Source organism: Poecilia formosa, unplaced genomic scaffold (assembly GCF_000485575.1).
Source record: "Poecilia formosa unplaced genomic scaffold, Poecilia_formosa-5.1.2 Scaffold923, whole genome shotgun sequence".
NCBI classification, from domain to species: domain Eukaryota; kingdom Metazoa; phylum Chordata; class Actinopteri; order Cyprinodontiformes; family Poeciliidae; genus Poecilia; species Poecilia formosa.
Window position 1 is genome coordinate 34,096 of NW_006800862.1, and position 9,538 is coordinate 43,633.

A 9,538-nucleotide genomic window follows, 5' to 3' on the forward strand; every position below is an offset into this window, starting at 1 on the left:
AACCTGGATCAGCAGAACCTGCTCAGCTGATCCTGGTTTAACCAGAGACTGCAAGCTTAACTAACATGATGATCAATGGCTATATAGGAGTTATGGTAATAATCTACATTATAATAATGTAGATTAATGTAATAATAATGTGGTTTCACCAGCAGTAATGTGGTGATGTTAAGGACTACAGTTCAGTTTGTTCTTTTGGTTTATTTTGTATCATTTTGTACTTTTAGCTGATGATTATTTTTGTTTAGATGCCATAATTACATGAAACCATAAATTAATTGTTATTTAGTGTTAAAGGGATAAAAATGATTAAACTACAGATTTCCATCTGACCTGCTGGTCCTTGCAGCTGCTGACCTTTGACCTGCAGTGGAAGCAGAAAAGATGGACTTAGTTTTTTAAAGCTTCAAGATTTTAGTTCTGGTCAATAAATTATGACTCAATTAAATCTGTGCTGTTGTTGCATTGAGCTCCTTTTAAAAGCGGCATAGAAACTAATTGTCCTTTATTTATGGTCTTATAAATAAAACTTAGAATTGGTTCAAATCTCTTTTTAAATATTATCAAACATATTTTGATAATTTAAAAATGTTTAATCTGGGTTTAATAATCACTCATCATGCAGGTTATAGTTTCACTACCAGAGGAAGAAAAAATCAAATGAAGAGTCCAGTTGGTTCAAAGTTAAAACTGATTTTGGTTCCAGTACAGCTGAATAGAACCTGGATCCCCATAAAACAGGAGCAGTTTGTGTACAAACTGGGAGTCATGATAAGGGTTCATGTTTTCAGATGTCAGCAGGTAAATATTCCTCTGACTGATAGACAGTCAGTACCAGTCAGACCAGTTTAGGCTCATTTCTCCTCATAATACTTTCAGTTTAACCTCAACAGTCCAGTTTGGTTCTACTGCGGTTCTGTTGGGTCACAGTTTGTTTTGCAGATGTTCTTCAACTCTTTGGATCGTTTGAACAAACTGTAAGTTCTTTGTTTTCTACTTGAACTTTGACTTCAGGATCTTTCTTGTTTGTTTCTTATTTTTCTCTCTGATGTTTGGAGAACAGAGAACTACTGACTTGAACTCAAAGGTTCATCTTTCTGCTGTTTGAAGGTTAATCTAAAGCAGAGGGGCCCAAAGTCGGTCCTTGAGGGTCGGCAACCTGCATGTTTTAGTTCTCTCCTTGGTTTAATGGAAATGGATCAAATGTTGGCTCGTTAGAAGGCCAAAGAATAACATTGACACGCGGAAAAGGTTGTTACTACCACCAGGGAGAGAATTAAAACATGCAGTATGCCGGGCCTCGAGTAACAACTTTGGGCACCCCTGGTCTAAGGGATTATTAGCTTACTGATAAACTGGAATGAAGCAAATTGATGAGGAGGTGATGTATCTTTTTCTCTGAACAAACTACTTTATATTTCTATTTCCTGGAGTCAAATTCTAGTCTCCACCATTGAAGTTAAAAGAGTTTCAAAGTAAAATATTGTTCTTAAAATGTGTTTAATTCAGTCAGATTATTAAGTAGTTAATCTTTGATAGAGCAGGTAATTCAATAATTACCTTAATAGTCAAACTGAATTAAACACATTTTAAAAATAATGNAACCAAAACTCAATTCATACCTTAGCCCTAAATCTGACCCCTGACCCAAAAACAGGGTTTCCCCTCGTGGGGACCAGGCTCCGGTCCCCACAAGGAGCAATTGGTCCCCACAACGTAGTATATGTCAGGAATATCGTCCCCACACGGTATTACAAACAAACGTGCGTGCACACACACACACACACACACACACACACACACACACACACACGTATGCACACACACACATTTGTGATGTAAAATATAAAGATATTTATATGTAAGAGTTCTTGCTGTGTATAATATTATTATTCAGGGTGAGACTTAGGACTCAGTGTGTTTGGTTCACAAAAAATGTTTTCCTGAATGTTGGTAAGAAACAACGTTTTCCATTATATATTCTGTCTGTATTTATAGTCTGATCAGTTACTGCAGCAAGAAGCAACCAGCTATTCTGTTCTCTGGGTTAATTTCTAATCATGAAGAAATCATGAAACATTTTCATCAGAACTTCTCTCCTTTCTCATGGAGACTTTATCAACCTGTCTCTGATTTCATTGCAGACCTTCTGCTGCTCTGAAAGAAGAAACTATAAACCAGGTGAGCTGTCATATAATAATTTATGCAACATTTATCACACCTTGACTTTGAACTCTTGAGTTAGTTTTTCAGGTCAGATAAAAGTCCAGTTCTGTTTCTTCACAACTCATTTACAGGTGTGGCACCAGTCTGTTTCTGCTGTGGTTCAGTTGAGTCTCAGGTTGTTGTTCAGATGTTCATCATCGACTCTTTGGATCATTTGCACAAACTGTAAGTTTGATTTTTTTTTTTCCTGCTTAAGCTTTTCTCTTCAGGAACCTTCCTGTTCATTTCTGCTCTCTGATGTTTGGAGAACAGATTCACTTTTGATTTCAGCTCAAAGTTTAATCTGTCTTCTGTTAGAAAGTTAATCTACATGACTATTACATTATTTATAATCTGGAACCAAACAACATGATGAACAGCTGATGTTTCTTTATTTTCTTCTGTGAACAAACTATTACTTGTAGTCAAACTCTGGTCTCCATCATTAAAATCAAACACAACAGTTTCCTGCTGCTTTCTTTCAACATGGAATTGTATTATGTTTTAAAATGTATTTGGTTCAGTCAATGTATTAAATAGTTAATCTTTCATGCATCAGATAATCCACTTGTATAGATTAATAATTAACTAACGAAACTCCTTCCTGTTGTTCAAGTTGAATCAGTGAATGTAAATGTTGCTCCATGTCTCCATCTAGTGGACTGATAGTAGAAGTGCAGGTTGAATCAGTGAATGTNCCAGCTGTGTGTCCTTTAAGAGCGACTGGTCAATGGTTGAACCCTATAACTTTAAATCTCCTGGATCTCCACCATCAGAGAGGTGAGCTGTTTCTAACTGCTGATCTCTTTATCTGTCATTGTGGCCATGTGACGATATTAATATTAACTCAAAAACACAAAGACAGAAGTTAATTTAATTTCTAGGTTGATATCTGGATTGTTCTCTAATTTGGACTACAGGCAGATTAATGCTGAAAGAAAGAAGTTTCTATGAATTAATGATTCCAGTTTCTTCTCTGAGGTTCAAACTTCATCAAACATGGTGGATTATCAACAATTTCTACAGTTAATATAAATAATACAGTGGTTCTTAACCTGGGCTCGATCGAACCCCAGGGGTTCGGTGGAGCCTCTGCCGGAGGTAAAGACACTTGTGTAAAGCCGTGATGACGCCCCGCTTTGCCATCACTTGCTGCAGAGGATCACGTTACATTGCTGAGCCAATCAGAGCTGCGGAGGAGCACTGATTGAAGGAGCTCCACTCTCAGCATGGATTTGAACTTGTGTATTTAATTACACAGTTTTTACCAAATTCTGTAGCTTTCGGTGTACTTCTAAATCTGCTCCATAGTTGCATCTTTTCAGGGTTGCTACTGCCTCTAGTGGCGTGGGGTGGTAACACAATTAATATAATTACATTACTAAATCAGAATACCGCAAAGTCTTTATTATTTATTATTCATTTTTTATTATCTTAAGAATGTAGAGATAATTAAAGTGGTTCCACTTGATGGCCAACCTGTTGAAACTGGCAAATTTAGGTCGTTCCTGGACAGTCAGCTCAACTTTGCTGAAAACACTGACTATATTTTGAAGAACTGTTCCCAGAGACTCTACCTTTTCAGAAGACTTGGTGATCTTCTTAAAGTGACCCAACTTTAAGAAGATTACCTAGATCAACTAGACTCTAGTTGGGTCACCCATATGTCTTGAATTTGGAAAAAAAAAATCATTTTATTTATCACAAAAGAAGGGTTCAGTGAATGCGCATATGAATCTGAAGAGACTATAAGTACACCCTTTAGTCAATCAAATTTGACAGGTGAGGGAGGGGCTCAGTGACCAACTCTTGGAGCCCGGTTGTGTAGTGAGTATGTCATTTTATTTTATTTATGTTTTTAGGTAAAGTGTACCAATAGCAAACTTAGTCAATATTATTATAAGTTGGGCCAAGTGTAAGAAGATGTAAGTAAGTCTCTGTGAGAGGGGCTACTTGAGAAAAAAATCAAAGATTCACTGACTGAATTATTGGTTGATAGCCAGCATACTTCTGAATTTTTGCAACAAACATTGAAAGAAAATAAAAAAATAAAAATAAAACCTGAATGATCATTCAGTTTGATAAATATCTACATAGAATATCATTCAATAAATCGATAGAAATCCAAGTACTCACATCAAAACATCAAATCTAAATAAAAAGAAATCGTACTAAATATTTTAAGACTGATGGTTCACATTGATCATTTATAAGTTTTAGTAATGGAACCTTCAACAACTACAGGCGTACTGTATTTTGTTAGTGATTTAAGCATGTAAGATAACGGATGGAGGGAAAGAATCATTAGGGCCAAAAAACATGCAGCGTAAAAGTCAGAGAAAAATGCTGTAGATAATTTTAAAGGTAACAAAACAATTTACCATGTTGGAGCAACTCTTGGAACCTGGTTGTGTAGTGTAAAACACTTCCAACTTTGGGGAAAACTGAAAGATAAATATTAGCAGCCTGGCCAAGGCCTGTTTAGTCTCTGTCGCATATAAATTTACAGATGAGGAACTTTTACTGAAATGTATCACACTAGCATGTGTTACAGAAAAAAAAAATCTGAGTTTCAAATGTACTTAAACCAACCTTTACTATGTTGGAGAAAGCATGAAGCACTGAGAAGATCAGTGCTGATTCAACAACAGGAAAAAGACTGAAGCAAAGTTACATCCACAATGATGAGAGGACAAATTCTGGAAAGGCAGTGATGTTAGTTTGTCTTTAGCTTTAACTGCAGAAAGCTAAAAGTGAAATCTGAGTAGCCTCATGTAGGCCTGTTTACTACCTGCCACATATCCTTAAGAAATACATGTACAAATGAGGAACATTTACTGAAATGTATCACACTAGCAAGTGTTACAGAAAAGTATCTATAAGAGTTTAAAATTTAAGTGACAGTTTTTGGAACGGATGAGGGAAATTACAAACTCATAGTCAGCACCGACTAGTCGTGCTGCCATAAATATTGCAGTAAAACAGTTAAACCAGGGGTCCCCAAACTACGGCCTGCGGGCCGGATGCGGCCCACCTCCACATTTGGTCCGGCCCCCTGAACAATACGTGAGAGCATTCAGATTTTTTTTCATATACCGTATTTTCCGGACTACAAGCCGTTTATATGTGGATTTTTCTTCAACCACCAGGGGGCTCTTTAGCAGGAAGTGAATCATTGGAAGTCAAAATTGGAAATAAAAGAAGAAAGTGCCCTTTAAAACAGAATTAGGTTTTAATAGGGAATTGAAATTTGAGAATGTTGTTGATCAGTTAAATAGCATTGAGGGGAAAACGAAGCTTTTTCATTTTTTTAAATAATATTGGGATATTAGGATCCAGTAGATGGCAGTAGTGCAACAATAATGGATGCAAGCTGCCGTTGAAATCTAAAGAAGAAGAACAAGCAGCATCAGCAGAAGAAGGAAGCGCCCATTTTCATTTATCTCATGCTAGTAGCAGACACGAAGGATCAGCACTTTTACTGTTACAGTTACCGTTCGTAAACTACTGTAATCAGTTCAGCTAACTCTAATCTTAGCAACTTTTTCTTTTTCAACCCTAATAAATGTGATATTCAATTGACTTGTTATGACTCAAATTTTGGGTGTCCGCTCCCCTCTGCTGCTGCATCACTGTGGAAAACCTGGAGCGGCAGAGATATCTGCGGCTTATATGTTTACTGTTTTTTTTTAAAAACTTTGGGGTTGTGGCTTATAGGCCGGTGCGGCTCATAGTTTGGAAAATATGGACAATAATCCTTCCTGGATTTGTTCTGTGAAGAACCCAGAGAGGGTTATTTGATTGTACTTTCTAGAAAACAATACATTTTTACATTTAGGCACTCCTGCAATCGTCTCTCTTTTTCTGTTACAAACTGACTCCGGCCCCCACCAGAGAAGGGAAAAGTTATGTGGCCCTCACAGGAAAAAGTTTGGGGACCCCTGTGTTAAACTGTTGTTTTCCTTCAGAGGTATCTACCCACTCTTACGCAGGGACACACACACACCCACAAATGCTTTGGTGTGCAGGGCAAAGGTCAGTCCTCTTTCATTATGAGGTTCATCCTGTGCTGGTCAAAAGCAGAGAGGGTTTTTTTGTTCAATTTCGGACGCATAAATGGTGTGATGTGGTTAATCTATAGTCGTTCTTACACAGGGACACACACGCACACACACACTCACACATGCACACTCACACATGCACACACACACATACACATGCACACGCGCATGCACACATGCACACACACACACACACCTACAAATGCTTTTGTGTGCAGGGCCGGGATCACTCCGCTTAGTGCTGTGTATCAAGAAGACAATCTGTTTAAAACCAGAGGTAGTTACAAGATTCCTAGTCTATTTCAACTTCTCTGGGTATATTGCTATATGTCAAATTAAAACAGTAGATGGTACATTTTGAATGTTTTCACCTTCTCCACCCAACCGGCATGCAACTCAAAAAGAATCAAGCGCACTCATCCCTTTCACTTCTCAAGCTCAGCAGCCAACATTGTTTGGAATAAAGTATATTTATTTATTCACTGCTAACTTACAAGTAAATTATTTTGTTTCTATTGGCCAATTCAAAGAGGTCGGGAAGAGTTTATGGTGAGCAAATGTTAAAGTTCCCCTGAATAAAGTCTTTGTTCAGGGAGGGGGGGGGGCAGGCATCCGGTCACATATTTCATCCTGCACATCTTGAAACTTTCTGATACTTGGAGAGAAAACTATAACATAGTCCACAGTTAGCACAAGCATTTATTTAAGCAATAAGTCACTGACATCAAAAGCTACCATCTGCTACGGGTCAGAACCTCAAACATCTGGACCCCACTTCTGGACCACCCACTGAGCCCCTCCCCCACCTGTCAAATTTGATTGACTAAAGGGTGTACTTATAGTCTCTCTCTGATGGGTTCGGTACCTCAAAAAAAAGTTAAGAACCACTGAAATAATGTCTCGTGGATATGATTTAGCAATGGTCCTCAGTGGTCTAAGGCTGTGTTCACACTGCAGCCTGAAATGACCCAATTCCAATGTTTTTGACATAATGTGACATGTATCTGATCTTTTCATGACAGTCTGAACAACACAGGTCCATTTCTTTTCGAATGCGTCCCATATGTTGCATATCTGATATGTATCCAATTCAACTGTGCGCTGGCGGCCAGGTCGCATTAATCCGACCTGAAGGTCATTGATTCTTGACAAATGGCACTATTCTGCATCCTGATATGCAGAAGCGGGAAGAAAAACAACAAACATTACAGACTATAATGAGAAATATGTTGTTAATGTGATGCCTCTACTTGGACAACAACTTCAAATGTGTAAGTCATTCTCCTCCATTAGCATTTATGTTTACGTCCACAAACACTAGGCACTTCTTTTTATTGTGGTTGGCAAAACACTGAGCAAGCTGATGTCATTGTGCCCTTTTACTGCACATGCGGGACACTTTCAGGTAATTTGCTGTTCACACTGGAGATGACATACAGGTTGCATATATTTGGAAGTATCAACGACCACGCCAAAAAAATCCGATTTGACAAAAAGTCGGAATTGGGTCACTTCAGGCTGCAATGTGATGAACCCAGGCTAACTGACCATCTTTCTTCTGAGTGAAGCTCTGTCAGGTTTTTCTTGGATCTTCACAGTGGAAAGGACTCCGGCTTCTTCTAAATGTCAAAGACCAACAGTGAAATCACCAACTGTTCTCTCAGTCACTTCAAACCAACATGTTTGCCTCAGAAACAGATCTTTAAGATAGCTTGAACATTATTCAGGAGGATCAATGTTGAGAAACATGTTAGAGGATTGGATTGGTTCTGATGGGAATAATTTACATCAATGATCTGTCTAGTTATATTGTATCTCACAATTATTTATTTTACTATCTGCCACATTAAAAATAATAAAGCAAAACTCTATAGAAATTTTAATGAGAATGTTTCTGTCAGGATCCATCAGAGACTCAGACCAGAACCAGAACCAGAACCAGAGCCCAGCTGTGTGTCCTTTAAGAGCGACTGGTCAATGGTTGAACCCTATAACTTTAAATCTCCTGGATCTCCACCATCAGAGAGGTGAGCTGTTTCTTACTGCTGTAACTGTTTATATCTGTCATTGTGGCCAAGAGACGATACCAAGTTCTGTTGTCATTCGAACATTAGAATGAATTCTATGTTATCTTCTTTTCATATGTATTACATTATTGACATTTAAGTATCCATGGTAACATGTTCCAATAAGAAACATGGTAACATGGACTTTATTGGACTCCAATGAGTTTGGACTTCTTTGGAGACCAACTGGATTGTTGGTACTGCAAAAATTAATGAAATATCTTAACTGAATAATAAAGCTCTGCTTAGATCCACAGTCTCTAATCAGAGATTCTCCACATCCTTCTTATCAGAAGTCTCAAAAACTAATCTGATTTTCCCTGAAATCCATTTAACCATCATTAATGGAGTGATACTGCCCCCTACTGGCCAGTTATTGACACCATAAGTTACAAACAGGAAACAATATTTAACCAGAATCAACTCACTTTTCTACTGTCACCTCTAATATTTAAAACATAAAGAACAAAGAAAATCAACAACCAGGACACATAAATTATTATGTTGACATGACATTTTAACTACAAACATTTAACTGCAAGTCATATTGTTTTTGCATCAACTTAAGTTTTCCAAATTAAACAGACACATTTATTTAATCCAATAATAAAATTAACACACAAACACGAAGATAGAGGTGAATTTTATTTGTAGGTAGATATTTGGATTGTTCCCTAAATTGGACAACAGACAGATTAATGCTGAAAGAAAAAAGTTTTGATGAATTCATTTTTTGATTTCATTTACATCTCTGATCCAACATGACTGATTCTCCAAAATTTCAAGAGTTAATCTGAATAATATCTCATGTGGATATGATTTAGCAATGGGAGAATACAAAAAATTTAAATTGGGTCACTTCAGGCTGCAGTGTGAACACAGCCTAACTGACCATCTGGTTCTGAATGAAGCTCCATCAGATCCTCCTTGGATGGTCAGAGTGGAAACGACTCCTGGTTCTTCTCCATGTCAGAGCTGAACACTAAGATCACCAAACTTCTCTCAGTCATTTAAACCAACATGTTTGTCTGAGAATCAGATCTTTCTGCTCTTTAAACAAGGCTGGAATTTATTCAGGAGGATCAATGATCAAGAACATGTTGGAGGATTGGACCGGTTCTGATGGGAATCATTTAGAACAGGGGTGTCAGACTCATTTTGGTTTAGGGGCCGCATACAGCTTAATCTGATCTGCAGGGGGCCACA

General features: G+C 37.7%; 1 long non-coding RNA gene across 1 annotated transcript in view; it reads right to left on the minus strand.

The window, feature by feature from the left end:
• The window catches only part of LOC107835019 (uncharacterized), a 9,179-nt gene extending 3,214 nt beyond the window's left edge, over nucleotides 1-5,965 (minus strand). Inside the window, exon 1 of the long non-coding RNA XR_001660848.1 lies at nucleotides 5,886-5,965. This is a non-coding gene — a long non-coding RNA (uncharacterized LOC107835019). The remainder of the gene's footprint in view (nucleotides 1-5,885) is intronic.
• Between the last annotated feature and the right edge of the window lie 3,573 nt (nucleotides 5,966-9,538).